This window comes from Danio aesculapii, chromosome 16 (genome assembly GCF_903798145.1).
Source record: "Danio aesculapii chromosome 16, fDanAes4.1, whole genome shotgun sequence".
Lineage (NCBI taxonomy): Eukaryota > Metazoa > Chordata > Actinopteri > Cypriniformes > Danionidae > Danio > Danio aesculapii.
The window spans coordinates 46,182,365-46,192,534 of record NC_079450.1 but is presented as its reverse complement, the minus strand read 5'-3'; the positions used below and the strand labels follow the sequence as shown (position 1 = coordinate 46,192,534).

The 10,170-nt window shown below is 36.4% G+C and overlaps 1 pseudogene; it reads left to right on the top strand.

Annotated features, from left to right (window-relative positions):
* The first annotated feature begins 9,853 nt into the window (after nt 1-9,853).
* LOC130244009 (U6 spliceosomal RNA) lies at nt 9,854-9,947 on the top strand (annotated as a pseudogene).
* The last annotated feature ends 223 nt before the right edge of the window (nt 9,948-10,170 follow it).

The following is a 10,170-nucleotide window of genomic DNA, read 5'->3' as shown; positions in this document are numbered from 1 at the left end:
TTAGCAGTCATTAATAGTTTATATACAATAAATCTGTTCAGGCATATTTGGAATAAGAAGCTTTACTTTATTTAGGGGTCACCAGTGGGTAGCACAATCGCCTCACAGCAAGCAAGAAGGTCGCTGGTTCAAGCCCCGGCTGGGTCAGTTGGCATTTCTGTGTGGAGTTTGCTTTTTCTCCCCGTGTTCACGTGGGTTTCCTCCAGGTGCTCCGGTTTCCCCCACAAGTCCAAACACATGGTATAGGTGAATTGGGTAAGCTAAATTGGCTGAAGTGTATGTGTGTGAAAGAGTGTGTATGGGTGTTTCCCAGTGTTGGGTTGCGACTGGAATATATATATGATAATATATATATATATATATATATATATATATATATATATATATATATATATATATATATATATATATATATATATGACCCCTCAATAAATTAAATAAAGCTTCTTAGGCAGTAAGCAGTAAGTATTTATTTGTTTGCCTAATGTCCATGTTTGATAATCTTATTTTGAGTATTTTAAGCCTAAAGCTCCTTTTCTCTTTTTAAACCCATGCTGTTTTTTGCTATTTCATTTCGGAGATCAGAATCACACGTGACCCTCCAGGGTCAGATTTGTTAAGGGATGCTTCATCTGCCTACAGAATTGATGAAAGACTATTGAATCAGATAATATGCTGAGTGTTTCCATGTAGGACAGTGTCAGTTCAAGGTGTTATGTATAGCCGAAGGGGATTCGACTGGGATGAGCAGATGAAAGAGAGAGAGAGAGAGTGTGTGTGTGTGTTGTGCATGTTGATATCAATTTAAACCAGGTTTCAGGCACAAAGTACAAATTACGTCAGCTTCCTTTGAACTCATTAACTTCCAAGGTATTTTTTTCTTAAAGAAATTGTTTGAAATGTATTTCTTTATCGGTTCAAATATGTTTCAAAGTTGGTAAAACAACAATACAAATAGGAAAGGACTCAGAAGAGATTTAATTATTGTAGATATTTTTGAAGTGAGATTGTCTCTTCCCAGAATGTAAATCTAACAGAAGACCATGTGCTCTGGTGTGTGCTTTATTACACCAACAAATCAGACAAAGTTACAATCAAAATTATTCTGCTCTATTGCAGCCCTATCAAACAAACGGTACAATGTGGCACCAGGCGCAACACAAGAGATTTCTTGCTATAGTTTCAGCCTGGTAGGTATCATTTTCACATCATGTGCCACAATTTTTAAATAGCAAATGCATCTGCGCCTATTTTTGCACTCATGGGCGTGCTGGTCTGAAAAGGAGGTGTAAGACCCCAATGACAGACGAGTCTTTGCAATGGATGTCCAGTGTTCTCCAGCCTCTGATGCCTAGACTGCAGCTCTGCACAAGAAGTTTGGCCAGAGAAGAAATGGCTGTGCCCAACTGAGCCTGCTTTCTCTTGAGGTTTTTTTCCTTCACTTTTGCAAATTGGTAGCAGTAGGTAGTGTTGTCGCCTCACAGCAAGAAGATCGCTGGTTTGAGCCTCGGCTGGGTCAGTTGCTGTTTCTGTGTGGAGTTAGCATGTTCTCCCTGCGTTCGCGTCACAGTTCAAAGACATGCGGTACAGGTGAATTGGTTAGGCTAAATTGTCCGTAGTGTATGTGTGCGAATGCAAGAGTGGATGGATGTTTCCCAGAGATGGGTTGCAGCTGGAAGGGCATCCACTGCGTAAATCATGTGCTGGATAAGTTGGCGGTTCATTCTGCTGTGGCGACCCTGGATTAATAGAAAAAAGGGACTAAGCCGAAAAGAAAATGAATGAATGAAAGTGTGTTGAGGCACATTGCTATTTTGAGGCAAGTTGCTATAATTAACCAACTAAAAGCTAGTCTACAGATAATGGCATAGTTAATTTTTTTATTTTATTTAAAGAGCAAATTAGTGATATGTGCTTATAGCCGGGTCCACAACGTGCATGTTGCTTATTACACACAGTAATGCACAGCAGCACACAAACATCTTTAAGTATGAAGAATTGAAGGATTAAAGTTTAAAAGATTATTATTGTCTACATCAACACCTCTGTGCTCTATCGTGCACTTTAAAAAAACATTCCTGAGCACTTCGTCTCACAGCTTTTCAAGAGTTGACACTTAGCTGATGATTAATAATAAAGCGTATTTGGGATGCTGTACCGGGAGAGAGCCCTGAGCTCGAAATATCCTCGAGCTTGGGGCTCCCTCCCATTAGAAGGGTGATAGGGGAGTTTGAGCTCTGGTAGGTCTCGAGAACTCCCCTACTTGTTAGCATTCTGAAAAGTGTCTTAGCAACTCTTAGCACTGATATATATATATATATATATATATATATATATATATATATATATATATATATATATATATATATATATATATATATATATATATATATATACATACACAGTTGAAGTCAGAATTAGACTTTTTTAAATATTTCCCAGATGTTGTTTCACAAATCAAGGAAATTTTCACAGTATGTCTGATAATATTTCTTCTGGAGAAAGACTTATTTGTTTATTTTGGCTAGAATAAAAGCAGTTTTACATTTTTTATGAAAATTTTTACAGTCAAAATTATTTGCCCCTTTAAGTAAATTTTTTTTTCGACTGTCTACAGAACAAACCATCGTTATAAATAACTTGCCTAATAACCCTAACTTAATTAACCTAGTTAAGGCTTTAAATGTCACTTTAAGCTGTATAGAAGTGTCTTGAAAAATATCTAGTAAAATATTATTTACTGTCATCATGGCAAAAATCAAATAAATCAGTTATTAGAAATGAGTTATTAAAACTATTGTTTAGAAATGTGTTGAAAATATCTTCTCTCAGTTAAACATAGATTGGGGAAAAAATAAACAGGGAGGCTAATAATTCAGGGGGGCTAATAATTCTGACTTCAACTATATATATATATATATATATATATATATATATATATATATATATATATATATATATATATATATATATATATATATATATATATATATATGGGGGTGTTGTTTGATTAAACCGTCCCCACCAATTGCAAGTTCAAACCTATGCCCTTCATGGTCACACAACTTCTCACCTACACACGAATGAAACACTCATGCAAACATACAAACGTTTTCCTTACATCTATGAACAGCATATAAGATTTCATAATGAGCTACAAACAAGGTAAAAACTTGCCAGAAGAAACAACCTACTCATATCTTGCTTATAATGGAGGTTCAGGTTATTCCGCTACAACCCCAAATCACAAGAACAGTATGGGAAACGCCTGAGATGTATAAAGTACTAGAGACCCAGACTTAAGTAAAAGTACAAGTGCTCTATCAAAAAGTGACTTGGGTAGAAGTTGAAGTGCTCTTTAAGCACCAAACTTAAGTGGAAGTACTAAAGTATTCAACTTTTTTTGTACTTAAGTATTGCAAGTAGTTTATTAAAAAATTTGCTGAAAGTAAAAGTACAAGTATTGTGTAATGTAGTTATTAAAGAAAGCAGTCAAAAGACATCATGTTGTTTTGTTTATTTTAAATATCTTTTTTGGGGGCACATTATTAAGCAGAACAAATAGAAACATGGCTTATGATACAGTTTTTCTCTCGCGCTTGAACCACAGATCTGACAGATTATAACAGCTTTAACACACACCTTTCACAAAAACACTCCATAATCACCTCAAAAAGCTATTGAAACCCATTTTCGGATTACAAATTACCTGTTGTAAATGCTATGAATAGAAGTTCTTAACATTCTACCAGAAGACGCTGGTCACTTTGGTGCCCTCCATGCAGTAGCCAAGAAAAAGGTCTATAATTGTAATGAGTAGGGGTGTGAATCTACACTGGTCTCACGATTATCATGCCATCGATTCGGTTCAATTCAATATCTCGGTGCATTGTATGCTTTCCATACATAATTAGATTTTCTCTAAACACAAGAACTTTTTTTTATTAAAATCTATAAATATATTTATATTTATATATTATTTGTAATACAATTTTGTTCTTTAATACAGCAGTAAGATATATGAACTGTACCTTAATTTGACCTGCTCAAAGAAAGCACTCTTTCTGAATGTATCAAACAAAACTCCAATACATGCACAGAAGACAGCATGAGCATTTATAGCAAATAAACAAATATTATCCTGCTTGCTTTTTGAGCGCTGACAGGCGAGGTCTTACACCCTTATGATTGGTCATTTTCTTCACCTGCTCAACAGAAAGGGCTACGATCGGCTTTAGAAATGAAAGCGCTGTTCACCGATGGCGGGAACAACAGCCGCGGTAACAGTCTGTATCCGCATAATACGTGGTTATCACAGGATAAATAGACACAGTGGAGAAAACTTGCACCTCAGGCACGCTCCTGTCAGGATTCAAAAGTATCGCTTCAACAGCCAAGAGGATAAGAAAAGTTATCTCACAAATGCCAACGGGTCAAATGTCCAAAGTGAGAGAGAGAGAGAGGGGCAGAGATGGAGTTTTACAGCATTTCTCCTTGGTAGTGAAATAGCGGCTCGTGTGCTGTGCCGCCTTCCTTGTAGTAAGAGCGTTATTTAGTTGCCCTCGCCTCCTTCGCCATAGTATTCTATCGCGCGTAGGAGATACATGACGTCAGTACGTAATAACCCTTTATGATCTATTACTGAACAGATATCAATAATTTTGACACCCCTAGTAACGAGTAACAATGAAGCACATAAAAAATCTATCGGAGTAAAAGTATTAAACTCATCGAAAATATGTACAAAAGTAAATGTGGAAGTAGAAGAAAAAACAATACTCCAGTAGAGTACAGATCATGTCTGTTTTTTAGTGTTGTTAAAAACAATACAATACCTCAGTCACAGTAATTTATATAGAGCCTGGATTTGATTTCTCCAAGGACCTCTGAATTATTTGAAGAAAAAAAATAATAAAAAATGTAAAAAATAATGAGAGTTATTACCAGATATGGCCATTTGATGCAAATTTAAAATCACAGTGTGGTCTTTGAAGCAAAAAAAATGTACCGAAACGCAACACTGAACACTCTCTGAATAATATTGAAATTGCCATAATGAGTGGGATTTTCTTAGATGTACAATATATTAATAGTGTTTTTCTTTTCAGAGTAAATATAGATTGTTAATTGGACTTCCTTTTCGAAAGTAACCTACTTATTTAAAGATGGAGGAAACTTTGAAGTCAGGGTTAGGTTTCATCTGAGAGATATTTGGTCTTCCTTCAATGTTATTTGCTGAGGTTTTAAAAACATTTTTTTTAAAGAATTTGGAATCGAAGTATCATCTGTTTATGATAATTTTCATTGTGAAAATTGCATATCGTGTCAAAAATGCATATCATTTGCTCACACAAGACACCTTTTTCTTTCATCACATTTCTTTTAACACTAAAATGTAATTACTTGAAAACTTGAGGTAAATAATTGCCCTAAAATTTTGATGTCACATAAAAAAAACGAATGCCTATTTAATGTGCATGAATATTTATCAAAAAAATGTTTATAACTATGAACATAGAACATACTTTTAGGACTAAATATAGTAGTTTACTGTATTACAGAAAATTTAGTTTAAAATATATAGGTTCCATTATTTAAAGACTACATTATGGCATCTAATAAATAGGTGAGTTTCTAATGAGTACAAACTAGAATGTATTGATTAAGTTCTATCTTAAATAAATAAATAATAATTGCGTGAAAATAGATCCTATTATGGTTCGTTCAATTAAACATTAAAACAGCATAACATTTAGAGATTTTGCATCTTTTTGAATACTGACAGGCTTTTTCCACAATATAATAAACTGTGGATGATTTTATAAGAACAATATTTTGCGGTGGCTAATTTGTGGCTGATTTGAATGAGGTTGTATTATTTTATTTGTATAAATAATTACAACTTGCTAAAAGTGCTAATAATGCTAGTATTCACTAGTGCACTGAAAACAGTTATAAGTAGTGTAGAATACCTTAGTTTTACTACAGTAAACTGTGATGTATTGTAGTGTAAAAGGGAAGACCCTATTGGGTAATTTGTATTACTATAGTCGATGTATTACTCATATTTCTTCAGTTAATTCCCTGCTTTATCAGGGAAGACACAGTAGAATGAACCAACAAATACTCTAACATATGTTTTAGTGGTGGATGTCCTCCAATTTTCATGTGGATGAAAGTACAACCCTCAGTGCTGGGGAAACACCCACACACTCTCTCTTAGCTAACCTCTTAGCCACCATGCCATCATTATGGATTACCACAAAAGATTAATTTAAGAAATTTACTATAGTGTTGTTAAAAAATACTAGTAATTAATAGCTGTCCTGTATAAGCAAAGTTTATTCATAAACTAATTTCGAGAGGATCACGTGCTTATGATTGACCATGGCTGGTCCCGCATTAGGTAATACATGATTCACCAATCAGACGATTCCTAAGTGTCACTATAAATAACCAAAGTTTTCATACCTCAGTCATCCTCCTTTTGAAGAATCCCCCCTTCCACCCCTATTTCTCCTGCTTTTAGGGTGGAACGGCGGCCCAGTGGTTAACACTGTTGCCTCACAGCAAGAATGTCTTTGGTTCAAGTGGACGTTTCTGTGTGGAGTTTACATGCTCTACTTGTGCTTGCATGGGTTTCTTCCGGGTTCCCCGGTTTCCTCTCAACGTCTAAAGACATGCAACATAAGTGAATTGACTAATCCAAATTGGAACCATAGATGAGCTCTTAATCAGCAGTGTATCTCTCCACAGCAATATCTAATTTGTCATTAGCTATAACAGAGTAGGGGAGTTCTCAAGATCTACCTAGCTCAAACTCCCCTTTCTAATGCTAATGGGAGGGAGCCCCGGGCTCCAGGATCTTATGGGCTCCAGGCTCTCTCCCGGGACAGCATGCCAAACAGACTTTATAATCAATCATCAGCTAAGTGTGAACTCTTGAAATTACTGTATGACTATTTTCATGTGGGCCTGAACACAAGTATCATTACAGCATGAGTAACATTTTTTTATTTATTAGCAACTAATATGACTAAACATAAAACTGTCACACATTGCAATGAGATTGAATTATGGAAATGTGAAAAGAATCTATTATTTCCAGTTGTTTTGATTTTGACAAAAAAGTAATACATATTTGAACCACATTTAGAATTACCAGGATTGATTTTTTATTTTTTTTTGGGTTCGATCACATTGAACGCATTTTTACATTCCAAAAACGTGAGGTGCACCTCACTGCCTTTTTGTTGACAAGAAAAAAATACTAGGCAACTACTGAATTAGCTGTGTAGCTGTGTAGCTGTGTGCGCGAGTGTTGCTGTTAATATAAATATAATTTTAAAATTGAATAATACTGCAATATTTCAAGATTTGTGAGTCATACAGCTCTGATAACTCAAAACAGCAACCACAAGTCTGTAGTTGTCTTGACAACACAAACACTGAGGGCACCTCATTAAAAACCTCTCCTCCGCTTTCATTTGATTGGAGAAGGAAAAGGTGCGACTGACTTTGACTTTTTTCAACTGCGAGCGCACGGCACGCAAGGGCAAAAACGCAAGTTACAGCAGGCGCTTAAAAAGCGAGGCGCGCAGGGCACATAAGCAGCACGCACAACACTCGTGGCTGTTAGTAAATCATTCAAAAAAGGTGCCTTAGAAACTTAGAAATATTGTTGTTTTTTTAGGTTTCTTTGTTTTTTCAATATATTGTGAAAATTGCATTGGCTGTGTTCAAAGAAGGTTCCTCTCAAGACAGGAAGTGAAACAGTAATTGTATTCGGACATGCCTTGATGCAATTCCCGCCTCTGAGGGCTGCTTTTTTAATCTTTCAGTTGCAGCCATTCTATGCTTGCAGCATAACAATACAAGAACGACACTAACACTTTACAAATTAGCTTACATCAATGAGTAACTACTTCAATATCCTGTGCGGTACCACAAGACTCAGTTCTTACTCCGTTGCTTTTTACATTATATATGGTACCAGTAGGCGACATCATTAAAAACATGGAGTTCGTTTCCACTGTTATGTCGAGAGTACACAACTCTCCTCACAACCTGATCATTTTTATGAATTCACCTCAGATTGTACTGTATATATTACAACTGGATGACTGGTAACTTTCATTTATTAATTTCCCTTTGGCTTAGTCCCTTAATTCATCAGGGGCCACCACAGCGGAATGAACCACCAACTTATCCAGCATGTTTTAAGCAGCGGATGCCCTTCCATCTACATCCCAAGTACTAGGAAACATGCACACACTCTCACATTCACACACATACATGACTGCCAATTTAGTTTATTCAATTCACCTATACCACGTGTCTTTGGACTTGTGGGGGAAACCAGACGTAGTCCTATATACGTTTCTGGAGACCACAAATTATGTAGCCAGAGGTACATATGGCTGCATTTAATTTTTTTAACATACGCTACAGGGCAGTGTGACGTCAATCCTTTTCACGCTTACCAGCTGACTGCTTACCTCCGTGGGCTTTTCTTTTTCTGGCTTGGTTTTTGAAAATTGTTGGTTGTGCTTAGGGAAGTGGATGGGCAGGTCAATCTATTAAATTGGTTTGGTTTAGGGAAGGAGGAGGGTGGGTCGGTCGAATGGTGGTCAGTCAGTCAAACAGTCAGTCAACAGCGGCTTCTGGTGGGTTTTTGCGAGAACAGCGGGTGTGAATGCCACTCGCGAGAGAAATTTGAGATTTAAAAAAACGTACACAGTGGCCTCTCGTGGATTCACCAAAACAAACCTCCTGGGACATATTTCGCAGCCTCTAGAAATGTATATAGAGGTACATTTTCAGAATGAGCCTGTGTTGGATATTCTCCTATTATCTCAACATGAGATCCAGGTTTAAAGTGAGCCTTTGCTTGCCATATAAACTCTCATTAAAGCTGTGGAACGAAAGAGAGAGGGCAGCCAAATGACACTCTCTCTCCTGTTGCTGTCACATCTTTACACCTGAGACAACAGCCTCAAGTAGGATCTGTCAATCACACCGTCACAATGAGCCTGAGAGGCTGCCCGGAGCTGCCTGCTTATTGTCATGGCAACATTCCAAGGTGAGGACCTTAAGGACTCTGTTTTGCGTCAGAGAGACTCACCAGAGGGCAGAGCTCTTGCACAACACAATATTTCAGAACAGATAAGTGACATAGCAACATCTTTGTGAAGCTAGAGTACAGCCCGTGAGTTTGGTATGTGCTAGTAAAACAAACGACGAATGGAAACATGTCGTCTTTATGGATAATGGATTGAGGCTCATGTTTAATTCCCAATTAATTAACATTTAAACAGCCATTAGCTAGGAGACACACTACGGTGAATGTAACTAGAGGGGAATTCAATGAATTATATAAAAGTGAAGAGTGTAATTTCTCCATGATCAGCACTGCCAAACCAAGCTGCTAAATCATCTTATAGTATGCAAAACAGGTCAGCTCGTTTTATTGGTATACACCATTTTTATGAGGTCTTTAATGGTTTATTTGCATTCGAAGTTGACGTTAGCGAAAGTATGGGAACATGTAAATTACATGCCATTTTTACAAATGTGCTTGGTAAAATTGTTATTATAATTATCTAAAAATTTTATTATATAGTTTTTCAACCTATATTGTGAAGCATGAAGTAAAATTGTCAAGGTGACAACTTATGACATCAAAATTATAACAATCCTCAATAAAAGTATTATGGAAAACTTTATTATTAAGTTTTATTATTTAATTTATTATTAACTTTATTATTAAGGGAAAACTACTTATTATTATTGTTAACACCAACAATAATATTAATAGCAACAATAAAACCAATACTCCAACTATCACTACTGTGCTCACTACGGCGGCACATACTAAAATTGTATTGATACAGAGAAGATTAGCATGGGCCCTAGGATAATATGCAAATCTGTGAAGCACTTTTTTTAGGATGAAACGGTGACACAGTGGTTAGCACTGACACCTCACAGCACAAAGGATGCTGGTTCGAGTCCAGGCTGGGTCAGTTGGCCTTTCTGCGTTTTCTGAGTTTTCATTCACTTTCATCACGTCAGCACCATAAAAACCAACCCAGCCTCATTCTGAAAACGTAACGCTAAATATATATGTGGAGAGCACCAAATATGTCCAAGGAGCTACGTTTTTTTGCA